Here is a 22290-nt window from a genome sequence, read left to right on the forward strand (position 1 = left end):
AAAGAGAAAGAGAAAGAGGTGAAACAGGGAGGACACAGAGGTGTGATTAAGGACTTACAGAGAAGACACAGAGAGAAAACTGAGAGAGAAAACATAGTGAACAGATTGGTAAACAGAGAACAACCACCCAGGGCCAGGCTGAAGACAAGGGGACTGAAACAGAGAGTAAAGGAAAAAAGATAATTGCAATTTTGGGATATTATATTAAGATGAAAAGCTGGGCCAGTCCCAGCCAGCCTATGTGGAAAGTCCAAGAGCTGGCTGGAAATCAGGAGGCAGAGGCTGTGAAAAAAACAGAGAGCTGGTAGAAAGGAAGGTTGGCCTTGAGAGCAATAAAATGTGCTGTGCTTTGTGCAGGATTGAAAATTGTTCAGCTGGGAAGGTGCATTTGGTTGTGGACAAAATGGTCAGAAATCTACAGGGAGAGATGGAAAAGGCCTTTTGCAAAGAGGCAGTGTGAAGAGCTTTGCGTAGGGATAATATTTAACAAAGTAAAAATGGTGGTGACTTTATTAAAAAGTGCCTGGTGCTTACCACAGTTTAATCTCAGGCCACTTGTCAGGGTATCTAAACACAGATTTAAGGGCACAATTTTACATGTGTGAAAGAAAAAGGAGTGGAGGGCTTGGTCTACCTTCTTTGCTGGTGTAAATGTCTGGAAATCTGACTTACCTGGAAGTCAGAAGGCACAGATTACTGCTGTTAGAGCAGATTGTTACTAACTCACGTCTTCATTCTTAAAACTGGGAGAGTCTGAAGTAATGGAAAGAGAAGTCAGTGGGGCTCTTGCAAGCCTTGCTAGTGCAGAATCTTCCTGGATGTTTTTAGTTATGAATCAGCTTCATCTTGGTTTCTAATGAGTGATTTGGAAGCTGGTGCCCATTTGTGAGAAGCACTTTTATAACGATAATATTGTCATGTGTTGTTAGTCACATAATTTATTTCTGTGTTTGGCTGGCTATTCTCAGGCATGTACGGTCTAAAATTGAACATAAATTCCATACCACCTATGGTGTTAAATACCAATTTTAATGCAGGTTTTTATTGTATTTGGCTGTGACTGAACAGAAACTAAAGAATACAAGCAAGATCAAGAGACTCTAGAATTTCAGCCAGTCCCCTCATTCTGACTAGGGACGTTGTGATAAACTGGAATTGGGATAAGTGAATGGGGCTGGTTAGGGGAGTTTGAGGGTTCCTTTTCTTCCCTTCTTCAATTCCTTGAAACTTTCATTAAATTATGGATAAACTCTCAATAAGAACAAAAGAGTAAAAGAATGACAGCTGAATTTTTAGACGCTGATGACCTAAAAAATTGCTTTGCAGACATAAAGAAACATAAAGGATTGAAATGTATGACTGTAAACATCCAGACATCATACTGTCTTTTTTCAGATTCAGCTTCTGATATTCACGTTCATGAATAGCCCATTTCAGTGACATTACTGGGACAAAATCCCTGTGGGTGTAATTCCTGTTACTTCACTAACATCAGTTAAAGTCAGCATCTCTACAGATTTGAACATGTTTGATGAATTTGGTGAGGTTTGTGTTATACATGCAGCAAGATGTGTCTGCTGTCACTGTAGGGGTGTATACTGGGATCTGGCAGCAAGTCCCATCAGCTGTGTGGAGACAAGGCTGCAAAGGGCAAACAGAGTAGAGCTGGACCAAGAGCAAAGGCCGCTATGAGGTGTCCTCTGTGGAGAGCAGTGGTGAGGGAGTTTGTGAGTAGAGAGTGTTTCAGAACAGCAGCTAAGGACTCCCAAGGAAGGAACAGGTACTTTGAAAAGCACTGGATGCCTAAATGCAGTTCAGCAAATAGCCTTCTATGAAGTTGAAAGGGACTGTGAGCACCAGGCAAGTAGCTTCATGTAAAATGGCTTATTCAACAAACTAATTTAAGTGAGGGAGTAAGAAACAGTTAACAAACCACTGCAAAAATGAGAGGTTTATTACAGTTGGAAAGCATGAAGCTCTGCAATTACAGTGTTAGTTTTCTTTTTAAGATTTAAAATTTAGGAGTCCCACAGGTAATTTGGAATCATTCCTTCAGAACCAGATTGTAATGGGCATCAGAGACCCAAACTGTGAACAGAGATGTTTAATATCCTGAGTTAACCTTAGAAAAACAGTAAGCATGGAGGAGGCCACAGCCCAGAGGCAGACCAGACTGCAGATGCTGGGAGGAAAACCAAGGCAATGATCCCTGATTCAGGGCCACAACCTATCACAAGCCCGTGGGAGCACAGGAGGCAGAGCAAAAGCGATGGCTCCAAGGGAAAATGTGCCAACATGCACAGAGCTCTCTTTAAATGCTGCCCCAGCACACCGTGCTATCTGCATGTGATGGCTTTCAGCAGGCTGTGAGAAATGATTTGGTAGCCTTAGCTGAGTCCCACCACAGAAATGCCAAGCTTCTTAAGCTGCTTAACAGGCTTGGCAAAGAGGATAATGATTAACCGTTTATTAAAGTCAGCCCCTCCAGGTCAGAATGAGGATATTGGTAGTGAGAAAGCTCGTGCTGCTCTTGCCTTCCCAGTGCCTTTTATGCAGATAGAGGACTTTAGCCTTTGGGGATACAGTCAGTGGTATTAAATTTGCTTAAAAGTATGAAGTGCCTTCATTTCAGTGCTGAATACCACTGTGGGCCATTGTAAACTTCCCTCATGCAGTCTGAATCTCCTTAGAGGCAGACATGCACTGGTTTCTCAGGAAAGCTCTACTGAGAGCATGCAGTGTACATGTCAACTTAATTAAATGAATTTGTTTAAAATATGATCAATGGTGTGTGAAATTATATAATTATTCCATAAATACACGTTGTTAATTAATTAATATTTTAATTAAAGGGTAATTGGAAAGTCATTGCATTGCTACCTTTTTTGAAGGACATGAATGTGTCGTTACCTCATATTCACTGATTAGACCAAAAAACCCCTTTTTTAAAAGAAGGTATTGAACTAGAAGCCCAGAAGATTAAAAATAAAAATAAGAAAGAAAAAAATGGCATACTGTGACAGCTATGTCCCAGTGTGCCATAGGAAGGAATTTGGCTGCCCTTTAAAATCTTTGCTTTCAATCAGCCTTCAGTTTTTCTAATATCCTTCATGTCTCTTATTCTGGGAGAGTGATTGTCTCTCTGGGAGTTTTGCCTTGAAATGTCTCTCTGGAAAAAGAACTTGGAACAAAGTGCTGTGGACTAGTTGTTGGTTGAGAGAGGTTGGTATTAGCAGTTTTTCAGAGCTAGACATAAATCCCTCTTTTCCCCTCATAATAATTTTCCTCCTTCAGTTTACCTGTTTATTTTGAAGACTATCCATATTAACAAACCCAGACTACCTATTACTCACTGCCAGAACAGCACACCCATCCCCAGACCACTTTTTGTAACTGCTGGTGTGGAATAAATGAAAAGAAATGACTGGAAACCAAGAGAGAAATGACTGTGGCCCTTATCTCGCCCCTGGAAATTCATATATAATTCATACTGAAGCCAATAGGCTAGGAATGACAAATTTGAGGCCTGCCTGTGAAAAGTTATCAAGGGCTCACAAATTAAGGCCCTACTTTTGCCAACTTGCACAATTAAATGTGAATGCCTTCTGTGAAGGCAGTGGGAAGGGTGCTGCTTACAGGTCTAAACTGAGCTGATGCTCTTATTTGAAGCTTTGGGATGTAGACAAATATGAACCAGGGAATTCTGGACAGTAGATAGTTATTCTGCATGTTTTGATTGTCTGCTTACCTGGCAAAATTAAACAGGTAAGTTTCTGCAGCTGTTAACCACTCTGCAGCTGCCCTCTGCTCCTGGATGCATCAAGAGCTGGTAAGTGTTGTTTGGCTGTGACTGGTCTAAAATGTTGGTGCTTTTTGATTTCTGACCTGTCCTGCAGTACCATGCCCACTGCAGACATAGAAGGTCATAAGAGAAAACATAAGTTCATTGCAGTGACAGCACTTTAGTGTGTGACATATGATTATATGAGACTTGCATAGAAAGAACAAGGAATACCATAACTAGCAGAGGGCTGAGTAAAATCTAAGTCACTCAGAAGTAGATTACAGCACATTGAGGAATGGCAAAGGACCCAGTGTGCATCTGTTTGTGCAGGAAAACTTAAACAGCTTTTCAGTGATTCATAGTTTTTTTAAAACAAAATCTGAGATTTAAAATATTTTTTTAAATTCCTAATTGCAAAACTGAGCTCCCTGTGTTGTATTCTCATAGAAAAGCTACCTTTATTTGTCTTTAAGCCCAACAGTGAATCACAAGGCATGCCTGACTTATTCATGTGTGACATGTCAGGTGCATGAGAGCTTACATCACATGCTATGCCGATGCATAAAAATTTTAAGCCTGTCCTTGACAACTGAACAATTCAGCAACCTGGACACAAGCTGCAAGGATCAAAAAGTAGGACAAAATTACAACTGTTTATACAGCTTTGCACAATGCCATGGCAATGTGTTTTGCAGGAAGAAATATTTACTGAGAGCAAACACAGTTTAGAATGAGATTTAGTGTCTGTGTCTTCTCTGTGGAGATCCACACACAGAATACTGAGTTTAATGCTGCTTGAAGGGCCTGAGCTTTTTCCTTGGTGAATCCTCTGTTTTTGGAAGGTACAGGAACATTTGGGGTAAGAGAAAGTATCCATGACATGAAAAAATACTTGCATAAGCAAAAGGGAAATTTAATGTAAGTTCTACTTCTTTTTTTGCCATACTGCAGATTGTTTGACAAGAGTGATACCAATTAGTGACAACGATAGCGTACTTTATGATACTGACATCTGTCCAAGAGAAACTGGCCCAAAAACATCAAACTTATTTTGCAGATGTCACTGAATAATCATTAGGTGGTGATAATTTTCAGTCACCCAGTGGAGGAAGGTTCCAGCATATTAAATGGTTGAAGTTTCTGAATTTCAAAAATATTGCAGTAAGAATTTTCACTTGAGACAGCAGGCTGAGGTTTGCAATCTATCTTTTGCTGCCTTGCAAAGCATAGGAGCAGAGGGAATGGTCTTTTCAGCAAGGCTGAAGAAAGTCTGAAATATTTGTAGAGTTCTGTGTTCTGACTGGATTTATAGGTCCAAATTTTTCTTGCGGCTAGTTACGCTGGCATCTCTGAAGTTGTGTTTGTTTATCTCCACACTGAATTTACATCAACAAAAAATAATAATTGAGTAATGGACATTTTATTACATTCAGGAGATAGGTCAATGTTAGGGTGATTTTAGCTATTATCTGGTTCACATATTTTTATACCATCCTCAAACATTCAAACTTGCAAAACTGAAAATACAAGCATCCATTTATAAGGAGTCACCTAGATAATTGCCTTGATTTTTTTTCTGCTCCCAGGAGTGTTGTCAACAGGCAGGACTGGAAGCTGTAGCCACACAGCAGCTCTGGTCATTGAGCTTTCCATTTGAGTGAATAAAAATGAAGTTAGGTGTCACTGGACATTCAGGTGGCTTGCATTTAGAGATATTCTAAGAGAGATTAAGGATATTCTAAGTTATACTGAGGCTGTACATCTTTATATATCCTTTTGGGTTTTTTGTTTAACTCCAGAATTATCTCCCTAAGAGAGCACATCTCTCACAATTTCCAAACAAACCCTTAAATTTGGAAGGGACAAGTTCGTGCAATACTTGTATGAGACTCAAACTAAGAAATGAGTCTGAATAAATCTAAGCTGCTATTTTGTGTATTTCTAGATTCCTCAGCCTCTTCCTGGCAGTGATAAAGGGATTGGGAATCCTTTCTGTGTAAATCCAGGAGGAGGACAAAGCCTTGAGGGAAAATCTTGTCCCTTCTCACACCAGTGTAGAATTCACACCTTCTTACACATCTGCTCTGAAATTAATCCTCTTGATCTAACTGAATCTGAAATAGTCTAACATGGAATAATTATATGGATGAGAGTCTGAAAAGAGATGTGTAGCAAGAAAGACAGCAATCAGAAGGATATAAGAAGATAGAAACTAAAGTAAGGGGTAGCTTATTTATAATTCAGATTCACGTAGATTCATATGCAAATTTGGCCCTTACTCTGTGAGGGAGAAAGCAAGACCTCATTGTTATTTCCTGTTGCTAGATGAGACAGTTGTAACAATATCAATATTTTTTTTAATTCATATGTACTTGGTTTTAGAAGGGAATTATGAAATAGATATGATTCTTCTTTTATTTTTGAGTTGCATGCTGGGAAAACAATGCACTCATGTAGATGTGAACAGAAATCATTGCTGCCTGTTAAAACAAATTAGGAAACATGCTTTCAAATCTTAATGTAATTTCTAGAGGAAGGAGCCTCTTGACTTGAATGGTAAAGGTCTGAAAATGGTCAGAAAGAGTCATAGAGCTAAGTGGGGATCCCAATTACAGATTAGCAGTAATGCAAATGTTGCTGCAGAGGGACCACTCAGCTTCTGCAGCTCAGGAGCTGTGTCTGTGCCTAGAGCGCAGGCACAGAAAAGCTCCCTTTCATTATTGTTTTTAATTATCTGCACACTGGCAGAGCTGGAATACCTGCTGCACACTGAGGCCCTTTGTGCAAACCCATCAGCAGAGACTATGCAGCCAAAGCCCATATTTTTTGCCTTCTGCAGGTCTTTCAGCTGAATTTTGCTTTCATGCAGATGCCTTTCTTTCCCATTTACTCCTTATCTTCACTGGCTATTTCCCTGCTCCACTGAACACACACAGCACATGCAGCTTTATGTGTTGACACCAGGTTTGGGCTATCCAGCTGTGATCCTGAAGTTCTCATGTGCAGCTGTAAGGCTCTTGTGTTACTATTAGGAAGTGAGGGTGCTCTGCACAAGGGTGGCCCTGGGGCACAGATGCCTTGGTGATGAGCAGTGTGTGTCAATCTCCCTCCCCCTTCATAAAGGAGCTTGCAGGTTTGGACGAAGAGCAAGAAGCTGACAAGCTCTTCATTAAACTCAGGAATGAGATATTAGTCTGTTCTCAGGTCTTCTAATATGTTAGACTTATGTTCAGCATCCCCTTGTTCTTGTTGCTTATCCCTGTGTTTTTCCTGTGTACTTAGCAGGCATGATATACCTTCAAGGGAGGGCAAAGCAGCCAGGAACAAACAGAAGAAGAGTTGGCAAAGGGCAGTTCGCTTTCTTGTAGACAGTCACTGAAACTAATTCCCTCTGAGGAAACACTGCCAAAGTTATGTTTTGAGTTGTGTTTCCAACTAGAGGCTGCATAGTTTGAGACCATGTGAGAACATAAAATACTGCTGGTGTACCTTTGATTTGGACCTGCTTGGTCATGTGGGACATGCTGTGCCTGTAGCACTGGGAGAATAAAAGGAACTGGCTGAGCAATCTGTGTGTTCTGGGGTAGAAGAGTCCAGGGCACAGCACAGGGACAGGTGAGCGCAGGTGAAATGAATATCCACTGAGCAAGAGTAAGGAGTGATAACTGGAACTAATCAGAAAGAGGGAAGTGCAAGGAAACTTTGCCCAGGGTTTTGGCCTCTTGGCAGTGCTGAGCTGTTCTAACAAGACAGGAAAGAGGCAAAAACAAGATAGCTCAGCCCCTCTTCACATGAGCTCCTTTTACCCATTGCAGAGCCCTTGCCTCCAACTCAGCCTCATTGTGAGGAGTCTGAGGAATGATTAATAGAAAGGATGCAGGCAACTTCTCATGGATGCTCTTGAGGTATCAGGGCTTGTGATAATGCAGAGCCTCCTTGTTCACCTTACCTGCTTTCCTGATGGCTCTGTGCCAAAGATTCATGTGGCAGCAAATTTCTACCTGTTGTAGACACATGAAGGATGACTTCTGTATATGAGGGCATAAGGTACCCTTTTGTCAACAGAGAAGCAGGCAGATGAAAGCAAGAGTACAGCCTGGAAAAAGCTATGTGGATGAGGATGGAGGGAAGCAGTAAAGTTGGTTAAAGCTGGTCTGGGGAATGAGAACTGACTGCACAAATGCATCAGCAGGAAGATAGATGCTTACAAAGAGCATGTCCATTAATAAGTGAGGAAGAGGAAGAAAGAAGTGATGAGGAAAGTCATAGCAACACTATACTTTTAAAATGAAGATTCGAAAATAATACAGATCTCAGGAAGACACCTCTTTGAAAGCATCGAGGGGATAGAGGGAATAAATGCAAACCAGCTGGCCTGCATCATGTGTATCCACATGAAGGCATGTGGACACATCCAATTCAGCATCATAAAGTCACTCCAGGACAGCAATAAAGGGACAAACTTAGTGAATTGCTAATCACTGCTCCCCAGAAATCACCGAGAGCTGTAGCAGCTCCAGAGGGCAAGGGAGAGGGAGAAGAGAAGGTGAAATTCCACCCTTAGCCTGGCAGGGCTGAGCAATTAAAGCCCAGTCAATCCAGGAGCAGTCCTCTGGGAAATAACGCAGCAAGTGAACGGAGCAAAGAAAAATCTTTCAGAAAAAAGGAAATGATGAATGGTGGCAGGTGGCCTGGTGCAGCTCTTCTCAAGGTGATAGGAGCAGTGCAAAGTGAATTCCTGAAAGTTAAGCTTTGAACCCTGTGTTGTGAATTGTGTCTCCATGTTGTTCTCTGGGCAATTCAGAATGGTTGTGAAGGGGGAAGATTTACATAGATATATCTGCCGTGCGCTTCTAGTTTTTGTTGGGCAAGGCAAATTCTATTTGGGAATTAATAAGATGTTTAAACATTAATAGTACTAAATACCATAATGATATATACTGTGTAAACTCATACCAGTAGCACTGTGCCATTTAGGATCTAAATGAATACAGGAAAAAAAGGAACACAGAATTCAGGGGACAAAACAAGTGGTAAGGGTTTAAAGTGTACTTTAATTTCCTACTGCAGTTAGCCCAAATGTTTGCCTGATGTTGCTTCATCCCAAATCATCTGCTTTATACAGCAGGGGCTATGTTTTCAATTGGAGTCTTCCTCTAAGTAACCTAAGATTTCTGCCCTGAACCCCAGAAACCTTACCATCTTAAACACTGCCAAAATCTGGGATATCTCTGCAGGGCATTTAAGCTTTGCCGAGGTTTTGCCAGACTTTTGTTACCGAAATACCCATATCTGGTTATCTACGACTGAGAATACATTCGTGGTTAGTCCTATACCACAGTAAGAGTTGAATTATAGCTGGAAATAGGTGGCAGGTTTGGTTTTAGTCAGGTTTGGTTTTAAGCTGAATCCAGTTTTGGAGCAGGATTTGGGCTTATTTGTACCATTGCATGCATGCTGGTCCCAGGGAGAGGGATCAAGAAGGCGCCTTGGAGGGGACAGGGTATTATTGCTCCAATGGCAGCAGCAAGGACCCCCAGTTACCACTGTATGAAGTGCTTTCAGTGCTCATCATGTTGATGAGTCAGACAGGCCAGACAACAATTCCAGTTTGCTTGTCTTTCACTTTTTGCTCTTGCAGGGTCTTAGCATTTTATTTTTTCTGGGAAGCAAGGGGAAGTATGGAAAAAGGAAGGAGAACTAGGATTTTTTAGGCATTTTTAAAATTTTTGTCCATTAATGTGGCTCTGAGTGGCTGCCATTCAAATGCAGTGATACAGCAAATGTAACAAAGAAAGAGATACCAGGAAAGCTGGATAGCTGGAAAATAAGAGTGGGGAAAGTAATAAAAATGAGGATCAGATTGGAAAAAGAATGCAAAATACTTGATGTGAGGACAGAGTGCTTGGAAAGGGTGGAAAGGCACAGAGAGCTCAGAGATTTCTAGCAGGTGTTGAGCCTGATGCACACATCCTTTGCACAACAGCAAGTGGCTAGGCAGGGAGAATACAAAGAAGCATGACTGACATAAGCACAGTCACCATGCCAATAAGCGCAAGTGGCTGTATATATTAGTAGGCCAGAGGGAAGATGTGAATGCAACAGGAGTGCAAGCTACTGAAGGTGAGCCTTATCATCAGCAATATGTGGAAGTAGGGTGAGAAATTGACAGCTGGTTGCACTGCTCGCTCTCTCTGGGGAAAGGGGGCTGTTCAGGCATTTTGGAAATGTGCCTGCCAGACAGCCCAGGTATTCTGAGGTTGGAGCAGGGGACGGTGATGGTGGGACTAGGTAACATGCAGCTAACAGTGCAAAATTACCCAGCGGAGCTGAGCCTCTGCAGCCACTGGGGACAGATGTTATATCATCAGGATGGCCTTTATTGGCCATGTTAGAGAGCAGCCTGCAGCCAGTGACTCCAGGGCTCCAGCTGCTCTCCAGGGCACCATAGCAGGGAGCTACCCCTGCCCCTGGTGAACAAACGTGGGCTGCTGTGGCCCCTGGAGGGGCTGAGCCCAGACAACCAGTCTCAGCTCATATGAGACAGCTCAGGCTTCCAGAATTTAAACTCCCTTCTTTGTGCTTTTCCTTATTTCTAAAACATAGAGACAGATAATAGGAAGGCACTCCTTATTTCCTGTCCCAGTCTGAATGCCTTGGTACCCTTCCCTATCTCTCTGTAGCTGTTTCCTTTCTGTGGATTATCCTGGCTCTGTCACCCTCAGTGTGTTAATCACTGAGCACAGTAAATATGCAAATGGCCTGGGATGTTTTAGCACTGGGGACAGCTATTCTCCTTGCTGATTGACAGCCAGGCCTCCACCGGCACGTTGGGTTTTGTGGTATGAGGGTGAATGGATATGTCAGATAAACAGTGGAGCTTTCCTAAATGTTTTCGGAGCTATTGTGTGTCTCTGTGCATGTACCCACACATGGACTTCTTGCTCCTCGTGGGTGACCACTTTGCTCTCTGAATGTGGATGGTTTCTGCTTTCACTGTGGCTCTTCATTTTTTGCTGTGGCTTCTCAACACTTCCCTCCAGCATTAGAGCCACCTTCCACAGAATTTGCTCTTGCTCAGTAAGCAGACCCTCAGTTTTGTGCTCTGCACCTCTGCCATTTCTTTGCTTTGTGAAATATTGGCAAGCCATTTTCCTATTAAGTTTGTATTTGAAGCGTCTCACCTAATTTCATCTTTTTTATTCAGTTCTTCTACCTGCCAGTGGCTGCTCCTGGTTGAGAAATATCTGCCTTGTAAGGTTTTTCCCCCAATCAGGTTTCTAGCCCTTTTATTTCTTTGCAAAAGGCTCTCTGTTGTGTTTGCACACACATTACATAGCACCTGGTGGTTGTAGTAAATCTGACAGGTGCAAATGTGCAAACAAAATAGTTTCTGAGGTATTTAAGAGCAAACCCAGTAATTTTGTCCACTTTTAATATTTGTGTTTATTTGAGGGAATTCTTTTCTTTTGTTACAAACACCTGAAGACATCCTTGGCTGAATTTTTAGTTGTTCATTTTTTAGCAGGTTTCTACAGGTCTTTGTGATTTCTATCTTCATTCTCTTTTCCATGTAGAGACGGATAAGGAAAACTTGCAGGAATGTGCTAAAATGCATGCATGCAAAAAAAAAAAAGAAGTTGTGATATATGCTAGCATAATAGCAAGTAGTGAAGAGGGAATTTAGTAGGCTGGAGGAGTTTTCTAAAGCCCTACTCCACATTTAATTTTATGATTCTTAATGACAAATGGTGATTGTGAATATTCATGAATTTTTCCCTGGGTTAATGTCATAACCTTTGCAGTAAAAAGGCTGTTTTCACCGGTAATAACTACCTTTCAATTTATTTATGCATGTTTTTTTCTTTTTTTACAGAAATAGACCCCAAATTAACATTCAAAATGCAAGAAAGTAATTTTGCATGTTTGTTTGCTGGGGGGAGGGGACAATGTATTTTATAAGTCTTATCATGTTACATCTTTATTGAGACAATGCAGTTCTTTACTTACAAACTCTTGAATTTTTATCTCAGCATTATTAGAGTGCTGGAAAAGATGTCTCAATTCAGCTTTACTGAAGAGACAACTCAGTGTGTAGTATGAAGAAATTGTTTGTCTTTTTAAGCATGAAGAATTTGCCTTTGTTTTTTTCCCAGTTATTCTAAGCATTCATTTAGTATTTGATCAGTAATTACCTTATATCCTTTCCTCTGGACAGTATTCCCTCTTCTCCTTCCTTTTTCCTGCCTATGATTATATTTGGTGCCTTGCAGTCATTATGTCTTACTCTGCTGCACTGAACTGGATGTGCCCTTTATCTGTCCATAAGCCTAATTTATTCAAATAATTTTATATTTGCTTGCTCTGTGCACGATTTTACACTTACATGCTATCAGCAAAAAATTCCACTTTAAAAATTATATCCCCTGCGGGCCATTTATATAAAAGTTGAATAAAAATGGGTAGGGTGCTTAAATTTGGGAGAACTGCCTTGTTCCTGTCCCTCTAGTCACCCTGAACTGTGCTGTTTTGCTGACACCTTGCTTCTTGTCCCACAGATAATTTGGAAGGCATTTGCTGCTGTGCTTTTTCTGTGCTGTGCTTTACTGATTCTACAGAACACTCTCGCTATGTCGGGTGCAGCAACAAATGAATCTCTTCCATCTGGATAAATTATGCCCATTACTTCACTTTTGACACTCTGTTGAGAAATGTATTGAGAGGACTTGCTGGACATTTGACAGACATGACATGAATCTGGCTGCCTCTCCTTCCCCAGCTGGCCATTTCTGCATGTTGCATAACCCCATCCTGTATTAATGTTTCCAATATCCTTCTGTGGCTGCAGCTGGGATTACTGGTGAATGGACTCCTAAATCCTCCCTTGACTTAAAAAAGAAAAAAAAATTGTTTTGTTTTGGTTTTAGATACTAATATTTTTAAAAGGTAAAGTTGGAGTAGTTACTTTCTAGGCACCTCCAGATACACCATCCTCAGGAAGCTATCAAGCAGTATTACTAAAGGTTTGCCAATTTCCTTTGCTATTTCCTTCCAAATTCAGAGATGTAGTTAATCTAAGTCTCAGGTCCTGTCAACTTTTAATAGTTCTAATTAACTAACTACCTGTCCAGATTGGATGATAAAGCCTTTTAACATTTCATTTTTTCCCCTCATGAAAATGGATCCCTGTTTCCGGGATGTGACCTTCAACTTCTTCTGTAAATACTCGGGCAAAGGATATTAATTCAGGCTCAGTGCAGCATCAGTCTCATCTGTCACTGACTTCTCACTCATTCCCTTTCATGGCCTTGCTGATTCCACCCCTGGTCATCTGCTTTTCATATATCAGATGAAAGATCTCCATTGAGTTTCTTCGCATCCTTGCCATTTTTTAAAAAGCATTTGCTACTCCAGCGTTTCCTGCTACTGTTTATAATTGCTCCATTTTGAATGCAATGTCATTGGCAGACCTGCTAAGTAATATAATAACAGTGCAATAGAGGAAACTGAAACCCCCCCTGGTAGGGGCCTGGGTGGCAAACTTCTCTGGATCTGGATATACTGAAGTGGAAGTGGTGCTACTTTTACAGAGTGTGCTGCAAGACCAGAATCAGGCCTTGGATGTGAAATAGCTCATGAATTACCCAAGGCTTTTTAGCACAACAGTGGTGATGCTGCCTCGTGTTAAGGGCTCGAAACAATGTTTTGTAGGGTGATCACATGGAAACATGAAACTTGCCAGAACACGTTTTGGAAGAAAGCTTGTATTTCCTCATGAAGAAAAATATCTGGCCTGGTTCTGAAGTAAATCCCTTTTTCTTCCTAGAAGATTATAACTGCTGTATGTCTATGCTAGGTTTTTTGTGACACCTCTGTACATTTTTGTGTTTGATTACATGGCTGTGTTTGATTTACTGTGTTATGTTCCATCCCACAGTCATTTCAAGCTCAAGTCCCCTTCTGCTAAACTTCTTCCTTTCACACATTAATGTGTTACACACCAGAGACCTGCTGGGAGGTTCCCCATATGCAAGGAGTGCGCAGAGGGAGTTGCCTTGGGAGGGATATTTCTGGTGTGCAACTGAGGTGACTCCTGACAGCTCTGTGATCTTTGAGAGGCAGCTAAAACATAAACAGGCCCCCAAGCCTGCAGGCATTGCTCACCTGTTTTTGCAGATTATTCAGCAGCCCAAGAGAGGGCAGAGGTGATGTAAAACAACCATAGTTTATCTAGGAGGTCTCTGTAGCCTGCTTGAGAGACCAGGTTTGCCACTGGGCTGGGAGGGCCCACTGTTTGTACCAGCACTTTGCACTGGAGCAGAGCTGTGTAGTGGGGTGAGGGGTTTTTTTGTAGGACCAACTATTGCTCCAGCAAGGATGTGTAGCCATGGCAGCTTGTACCTATGCCCTCTGTTTAGGAGGGTATGTACACCTTGTAGCTGGCATAGAGAATGCTGCTGCAGAAGCTCTTTTAGTTTAGCAGCCACTGCACCTTCTACCTTTCTTTTTTTGGTTTTGTACCTTAATGTCCTAAATCATATTCCCTGTGTTGCTTAATACCACATCTGGCATTCTTCCCTTCTTTGTCAGTTTATGTACACATTAAATTAGAAAGCAGTCCTCTACCAGATCAAGCTTTGCTTCCTCCCCTTAATCTACTCTGAGGTCTAGATAATTAAACTCTCCCACTATCATTGCCATGGTCTTTCATATGTTTTGCTTCTTATATGCTATGCTTCACACCTCCTTCCCAGTCAAACTGTGCACAACACATTCATTTTAGTACATCTCCAGTGTAGGTGTAATCCTTAGTGCTCTGCTACAACCTAGTTTATCCCAGGCTTTAATTTTCAAGATGGGCCAGATTCTCTTTTGGAAACATTAGAAGCCTCTAGAAATTAAAAAGGAAGGGAGGGAAAGCCAGAAATATTTCTCTGATTCTTTGTGCACAAGGCATGGTCAGCTCTAGCCTAGCCTTCAGTAATTTAAATTCAAAATTGTTCTAACTTTATTTCAAAATACAAATAAGGTGTACTTCTGTACATGGTTGTTTTCCCAGTTAAACTTTTTCAGTCAGCAAAAGCATAAATAATGTGAAATGTGATATCATTGGAGGAAAAAAATTCTTGCGCTCTTTGTCATATTCTGTAGTAGAAATACCACTGCACAGCATTATATATTTAAATATATTGGTCTATCCCAGGATATGACCTGCTTTCAACTTTTTCTGAAGAAGATATCCAGAAATTCTCATTTCAGTTGTTTTCATTTTGCTGTCTGTGTTTTTCTCTGATTTGATATGTGATCATCAAAAGTCTTTCTGCCAACCAGTGTAGGTATTTTTTAGTGCCTACAGGGTACTAAATATTGGTATTTATGTTGAAGTTCAAGCAGTACATGGCTGTACTTTAGCACAGCACTTGCTGTTTCTTTCCACATGGGAAGACATACCAACTTCATTGGTAGTCTGGTTTCATGAAGGTGGGTAAGGGGCCTGTGTAAGCAATAGCAGTGTTTTGCCTTCAGACCAGATAGTATTTAGAGGCCAAAACAGCAAGACAAATTCCCTGTCATCTGAGCATATTGTGTTTGGTCAGAATTAACAAGGAAGGCAGTACTTTGAATGTTTGTGTAGAAATGACATTGGAAATTTCCATGTGGCCAACTCACGCTGAAATCCTAGGAAGAGGAGAGATCCACATCACTGCCTGCCCATGTACCTGCAATCACCACAGCCAGAAAGACTCCTGAGGGTCATGGATGCCTTTTATTACTCAGCTCAACACCAAGGTTGGAAGAATTGACTTTTCCTTTTTATATTTCAAGCTGAAGGGCCTTCTCAAGGCCCTTTGTTGTTCTCCAGCAGCAGCCAGCGCATCAAATCACAGCCTGCATCTTTCCACCCCTCTTTTGTTGCAGAAGAGGGCCAGCAGCCTCCATACCCTTTCCTCCCTGAGCAAGGAAGTGACTGTTGCTGTTACATTTGCCAGCCCCCCTGGGAGACTGAGGAATGAAGCTGAGCTCCTGAGACCTGAACATATAATTTGTAACACGCGATTTATGTCACATCATACCTAGCTGGAGTTCTAGTGCCTGGAGTACCCGAAATACCTCTACAAATAGATCATGTCGTGTCAAAAATTAAATGGAAGGTGATAGTAATTGTGGACTATATAATTAGAAAGCAAGAGTGTCTAATGGCAACACCTGGAATACCTGCACAAAAAGCTAATCAAAAGTCAACTTGAAGTCCAGGGAAAGCCTATATATGGCTGTTTCTGCCCCTTTAAAAAAATGCTCAGAACATTAAAATTACACTCTGATCATACTTCTGCTGGTGTGAACCACATGGAAATAAAGCCTTAAACAATAATCTGACTTTTCAAGAAGGCTACATCCACATAAATGTATGAAGCTGGACACGATAGGTTTTTCTAAATGTAGAATCTATCTAGAAAATCATGGTGATTCCAAGTCTAATAAAGTTTCCTTGATATTATGGAGTATAAAAGTCTGTTAGAAGTACAGGGTAGGAGGAGGAGGGAGAAGCAGCTTTCGGGCCATGTGAAAACAAAGCCTTTCTTCTCCTTTTAAATATTTTTGCTGAGCCTGATTGAACACAGGATGAAAAGCTGCTGTCGAGATTTGAGGAAAGCAAAGGATTTCTGTTTCCACTATTACATTGAAAAGTTCTTTACTGCATGAAAGGTCATCCCTTCTAAACGTCCTCAGACTTGTGGCTTAAGTTTTGGGGGAACAGAGCTGCTGATACCACGGAAATCTATTATTAATAGGATGTGGTATCTCTGAGTAGTCCACGTGGTCAGGAACATTAGCTCTCCATTCTTTATATTTTAATTTTACATTGAACCTTAGCTTGGTACTTTGAGAATGAGGTTTTTACTAGTAAAAGTGGCATAGAGGGGTGGTGTGTTTTGAGAAAAACTCTCTGTTTTTACATGGTAAGAATGGCAGAGTAGTGATCTGAGGTGTTGTACTGAGACTGGCAGTCACAGTGTCAGTATGAGCAGTGGGGTCTTACAGAATCGGGCCTAAATATTTGATGTTGTATTTGAGCTGATGCTTCTCTCTTTTATCTGGACTGTCAAAACCACACCTAGAACGCATTAGAGCCTTGTCATGACAATTGTTTGGAAAAAAAACAAAACAAAACCCTCCTAGAAAACATTCTTCTGTCAAAATACAGCATTTTACAAAAATACAAAATGTTTCATGGAAGTGTTTGTTTCAATGAAAATTTCTCAGGGAAAACTTTCCAGGGTTAGACTGGAATTATTAGGGAAAAAGAAAAGAGAAGAGAAAAATTACTCCCTGGGAAATAGTGATGCCCCCATATATGTCCAGCCTGGGTGCAGAGGTGATTTGTACTGCACGTCTGCCTATTTATCTGCCTCTCCAATTTCTCTGAGCCTTGTCAGAGATGTTTTGTGGTGGGAATGGTTCACCATTCTCTGGTCCAAAGAGTTACTCTGTAAGTCAGAGGTTAGATTCCTGGTATCCACCACAGAGGCCAGAGCTCCTGTAGGGGTAAAGCAGGACATAATTTAAACTCACTTTTTCCACTTCTAAGCAAGCAAGTTGGTCACCTTGTTATTACTCCTGTGGTGGATATGGGTCCAAATGTCCCTGTTAACATTTTCACTTTTAAAAAGGTTTTCCTTCAAAGCTGTAGTAAAAGTCAGCTCTGAAACTGAGCTTTCCCTCCTGTCCCTGAAATAAATTTCTTATATTCCTGGTTGCTTCTCAAGTGCATTGTCCATCAGGTAAACCCAGCATGAAACAGGCTGTAGTCCAGTAGATGCTAGACCTAGTCATGTGTGGTTGATATGCAGGCCTTACCAGCAGTCAGGGGGAAGGTTTTATGTGTTTGGGTGAGCAGAATGAGAAGCCCTGCCTACCAACAAGTCTTCATCTGTGCTCATGTCATCTCCACACTCTGAAGATGGTGGTAGATCCTCTTCTATGAGGAGTAGCTGCTGTTGTGATCTGTGTAGTACAAGCCAAAAGTTACCTTCACTTTGAAGACAGGAGAGGGTTGAAGTCAGCTTCTGGTTGCTGCTATATATTGAGTTGTGTAGTATGCTAATGAAAATAGTGTTGCATGAACAATGCACACTTGGGCTTTCAGCAGTATTTTCAGGTCAAGAGCACCCTCTTCCATTCTCAATCAATTATGTATCAAAGTCTAGGGAAGCAGGACTGTAGTCTGCTTCCTTCTTGCCTCATTTCATGTTATTTGTTGTTTGAAGCAGGTGGGAAGAGGCAAGCAGGCTCATCTTGGACCCTGCTGTTGTAAGAGACTGGTCCGGGTAGAACTCATACAAGAGCTATGATCTCATCTTTTTCTTCTTCTTCCTCTCTTCATGACCAACCACAGGAAGTATTTCCAAGAGAATAGTGTATCACTGACATCTTCATCATAAACCACTTAAACACAGAATCAAAGACTCACCTTTAGACATTTTCATTGAAGTTGTTTTCAAAGAAAAATACGAAGAGGAAAATGCTGCTCTCCCTGATATGCTTATAAATCTGTGCAGCTCTTCTGAAATCAAGAGCTAAAACTGAAATAAGGCCTGGAAATTTTATCTTCTGGCTCAGAAAACAGGACTCTACAACGGGCCTGATTCATTGTGGAGGAAAGCCAAGCCCACACCAAATGTTCATATTAATTGGGTAATTTGATTTAGGACTTGACTGGTGAGGCAAGGTGACCCCCTAAAGCATTGAGTTCAGTCGACTTGAGCTATTCTTAAAATGTTGTAAGAAATTATTGAAGACAGGCACTGCTCTAACTGCAGAAGGGCACAGATTTGAAATGTATTATTACTGAGTGACTGCGCAGCCTAGTCCCAGACTGTGATGCAAGTATGATGAGCGCTGAAAAAAAAGGGCATTAAGGACAGTAAGTCCCACATAATTTTCCAGGTGCAGGGGAGATTTGTAATATTCAGATATTAATTAGTTCACTATTATAATACTTGTAGGAGATCTTTGTTCCGTGTCCTGTTGTCCAAGCCCAGTAATATGCCTTCAAAGTGTCAACACCTTCCAAGTGTCTTGTCTTGGAAAGCTGACCCATCAAAAAAAGGCACTCTTCCAAATGTCCTGCTGTGAATGGCAGCCTGGCCCAAAACCCAGTTCACCTGATCCACATGAGGAAGTGGATGGAATAATTTGCACAGGTAATTTACTTGAATGGCTTTGGAATAGAAGTGAAAACTGCAGTTTTGCATATTGTGTGCTGTAAGCTACAGGTGAACTAATGTCACATTTCCTATTATAACTTCACATTGCAGATATAGCTTTATTTGTAGGAATAATATGGGAGATACTGTTTTTTATTTACAAATTATTTCTTTGTAGTAATTGTATGAACTTGAACACAATGATACAGGGGCTTTATTTATTTGAAATTAAAAAAAAGAATAAATAGAATTGGTGTGTTCCATCCAACTAAAAATCTCCAATAATCTATTATTAAATAATTAAAATATTTTAAACTAAATAGGCTGTAATATTTTTACAAGCAGTTAGCTTATGAAGGTGGTAGTTTCCTTCCATATGCAATAAAAAGCATTTCACATGCATGAAAAACTAGTGCACCAAATTCCAGGCTATAAATAAGGCAATTGTAAAATGTAAATGTTTAGAAACACTAGCAAACTTCAGCCAACAAAGCCGGGATCAGAAATTTATACCCTCATTACTGGTAATTACAGTCACATTCTTTACTGATCTGTATTCCCAGCCAAAACATAAAAGTGTCCTGGTGCATTACCTGCTTGGAACTAAGTCACCCTGAGCACACATGTTCCAGAAAGCCAGTCTGTGGCCATGCTAGCACATGGAGCTCTTCGTGTGCTGCTGTAAATGTACCTGTCTACCTTTTAAGCAAAGTAACTGAAAGCCCCTCAGGGTGTTCTTACGAAATGTAAATTCACTGACTTGGAGACCTCAGCATAAAATCGCTGCTTTTAGTGGATGGCAGTTTAACCCCCTCTTCCCCCTAACAAAATGAGGAAAAAGAAATTCAGTCCCATGGTTGTTTTTTACAAGCAGCATTTGTCTTTTTTCTTCTTCTTTGACAAAATAAGTAATTTAGGCATCTAAAAGTAGCTGTTTGTTTTTTTTAACAGCAATCAGCAATAAATTCTTAATGCTCTTCTGACAGATTAATCTCAACCTGTCAATAATTCATATTTGAAGCTTCTGCTCTTCAAGAATGACTTGTGAGGAAAGATGAGCCTTCTTTTGGGTTCACACTGACGCCTCCTGCCAAATATTATTAATAAGCTTCAGAAAAAAACACATGGGAATTTAAATTCATTAGCAGTCATCTTGTAAATATTTTGACAATGCTGCATGAATCACATAGTTTTCTTTGAATGATGTGCAAACACACGTGATTAATGTGTCTTCAACAGTCCAACTAACTAGTCTTGGTTACATAAAATTACCCATCCAGAGTGTCAGGGACCTACATATTTGACTTCAGGGGCACTGTTGCAGTTCCACTGTAGCTGAGAACTGGATCCTTTTCCATGTGGAGTGGGGTGCCAAGCACTGCCTGTCCAGTTCCAAGACCACTAAACTGTAGCCATGAAGCAACAGCAAAACACAAGTGCCCTAGGGATGAGAGCTTGTTGCCTGGAAGGCTGCTGTGAATTGAGAACCTTCAAGAGTCAGTCATTCAAGTCTAAAAGCAATTCTGTAGTAAGATGCCTTTCTTGACAGGACAGAAATTTCAGGATATGTTAGAGAAGTCCTCAGTACTGTCAGCCAAATTCTGATCCTCCCAATTTGAAAAAGGGAGATCTAAGAAATTATGGAAGTCATAACCAAAATTTCTCACTGAATCGTAGAATGCTTTGAGTTGGAAGGATCATGTAGTTCCAATACCAGATCTCCATCCAACCTGGCCTTGAACACTTCCAGGGATGGGACATCCACAGCTTCTTCGAGCAATCTTTTCTAGTGCCTTGCCACCCTCACAGTAAGCAATTTCTTCCTACTATCTAATCTAAACCTACTCTCTTTAGGTTGGAAAATTCCCTGTTGTTCTGTCACTACATGCCCCTGTAAATAGTCTCTCCCCATCTTTCTTGTAGACTCCCCGATTCTTGTGGATATTAGGAGGCTGCAATGAGGCCTCCCTGTAGCCTTCCCTTCTCTAGGCTGAACACACCCAGTTGTCTCAGCCTTTCTGTGTAGGAGAGGTTCTCCATCCATGTCATCATTTTGGTGACCTCCTCTGGACTCACTCCAGCAGGTCCGTGTCCTTCCTGTGCTGGGCACCCCAGAGCTGATGCAGCCCTGCACGTGGGGTCTCACCAGAGCAGAGCAGAGCAGAGCAGAGCAGAGCAGAGCAGAGGGGCAGAATTCCCTCCCTCCCCTAGCAGAGGGGCAGAATTCCCTCCCTCCCCTGCTGCCCACGCTGCTCTGGATGCAGCTCAGGACAGGTTTGGCTCCCTGGGCTGTGAGTGCTCATTGCTGTCATCCACCAGCACACCCAAATCCTTCTTGGCAGGGCTGCTCTCAGTCTGTTCATCTCCCAGCCTGTATTGATAAGGTGTAAACTTCCTCACAAAAGGCTTCCTTTTTTCTGTTACTTTTTCATCCTATTGAAAGCAGTTAATGGAAAGTCACCAGTCTTAATGCATTTCAATAAGCTGATTCTCTTTGGGATCTTTCAAAGGCAATGATAAAACAACCTTGAGTTTTAAAGCATAGTGACACTTTATGTAAAAATGTTCTCCAGAAGTTTTTCTGTATGTTGCTAATGATGTAAACAATAAGCTTTCTTCCATTTAAAAGTCAAAATGCTACTTTTCCTTGTCCAGTTCTCCAGATATGTTTGGGCTCTAGTCATCATGTCTCCGTTCTTTTTGTTTTCATCACCCCCTCTTTTTTTTCTTCTTTTTCAGATGAAGTAAACTTATTTCAAAGACTTGCAAATTAATACTGGTTGTCTCCTGTCCTAAGTGCTATACAAACATAGAGAAAGAAATGGTCCCTTCGCTGAAGGTCTTCCCTGATGATCTAAAACAAGAAGGAGCTGATGGAGATGTACTAAATAGGCCTTGCAGGTCAGCAATGTTGGCTGGTAGGCTTGATTGAACAAGTTAGAAAAAATGTCATTGGCAGTACACAAATTGCAAAGTTCTTTTCAGTGCCAGATCAGAGCCAGATCAGAGATGTGTGCAGAAGACAGGGAGACCTTTCTCACAATATACTGAGGGAACAGGTCTCACTCATTCTGTTCTCAGGGCTGTGTATGGGCTGCTAGACAAAGCCTAAAGGGTACCTCACAGGGGCTACAAGAAGGGATTCAGGCAGGACTGCACCCCCGGGAATAAGTAAGAGGAAAGCCACCTGAGCCCTCCTGTTATATCATGCACTGTTCCTGATGTGCTTAATTTATTTCTCTGAGCCGGTGTGGTTCTGCCACTGTCTCTGAATTAATCACAGCTGGTTTCTCAACC

The 22290-nt window shown here is 41.3% G+C and overlaps 1 long non-coding RNA gene across 1 annotated transcript in view; it reads left to right on the forward strand.

Annotated features, from left to right (window-relative positions):
- LOC115949526 overlaps positions 1 to 22290 on the forward strand; it is a 161118-nt gene that overhangs the window by 804 nt on the left and 138024 nt on the right. The window lies entirely within an intron of this gene.

Source organism: Geospiza fortis, unplaced genomic scaffold (genome assembly GCF_000277835.1).
Source record: "Geospiza fortis unplaced genomic scaffold, GeoFor_1.0 scaffold11, whole genome shotgun sequence".
Taxonomy (NCBI): domain Eukaryota; kingdom Metazoa; phylum Chordata; class Aves; order Passeriformes; family Thraupidae; genus Geospiza; species Geospiza fortis.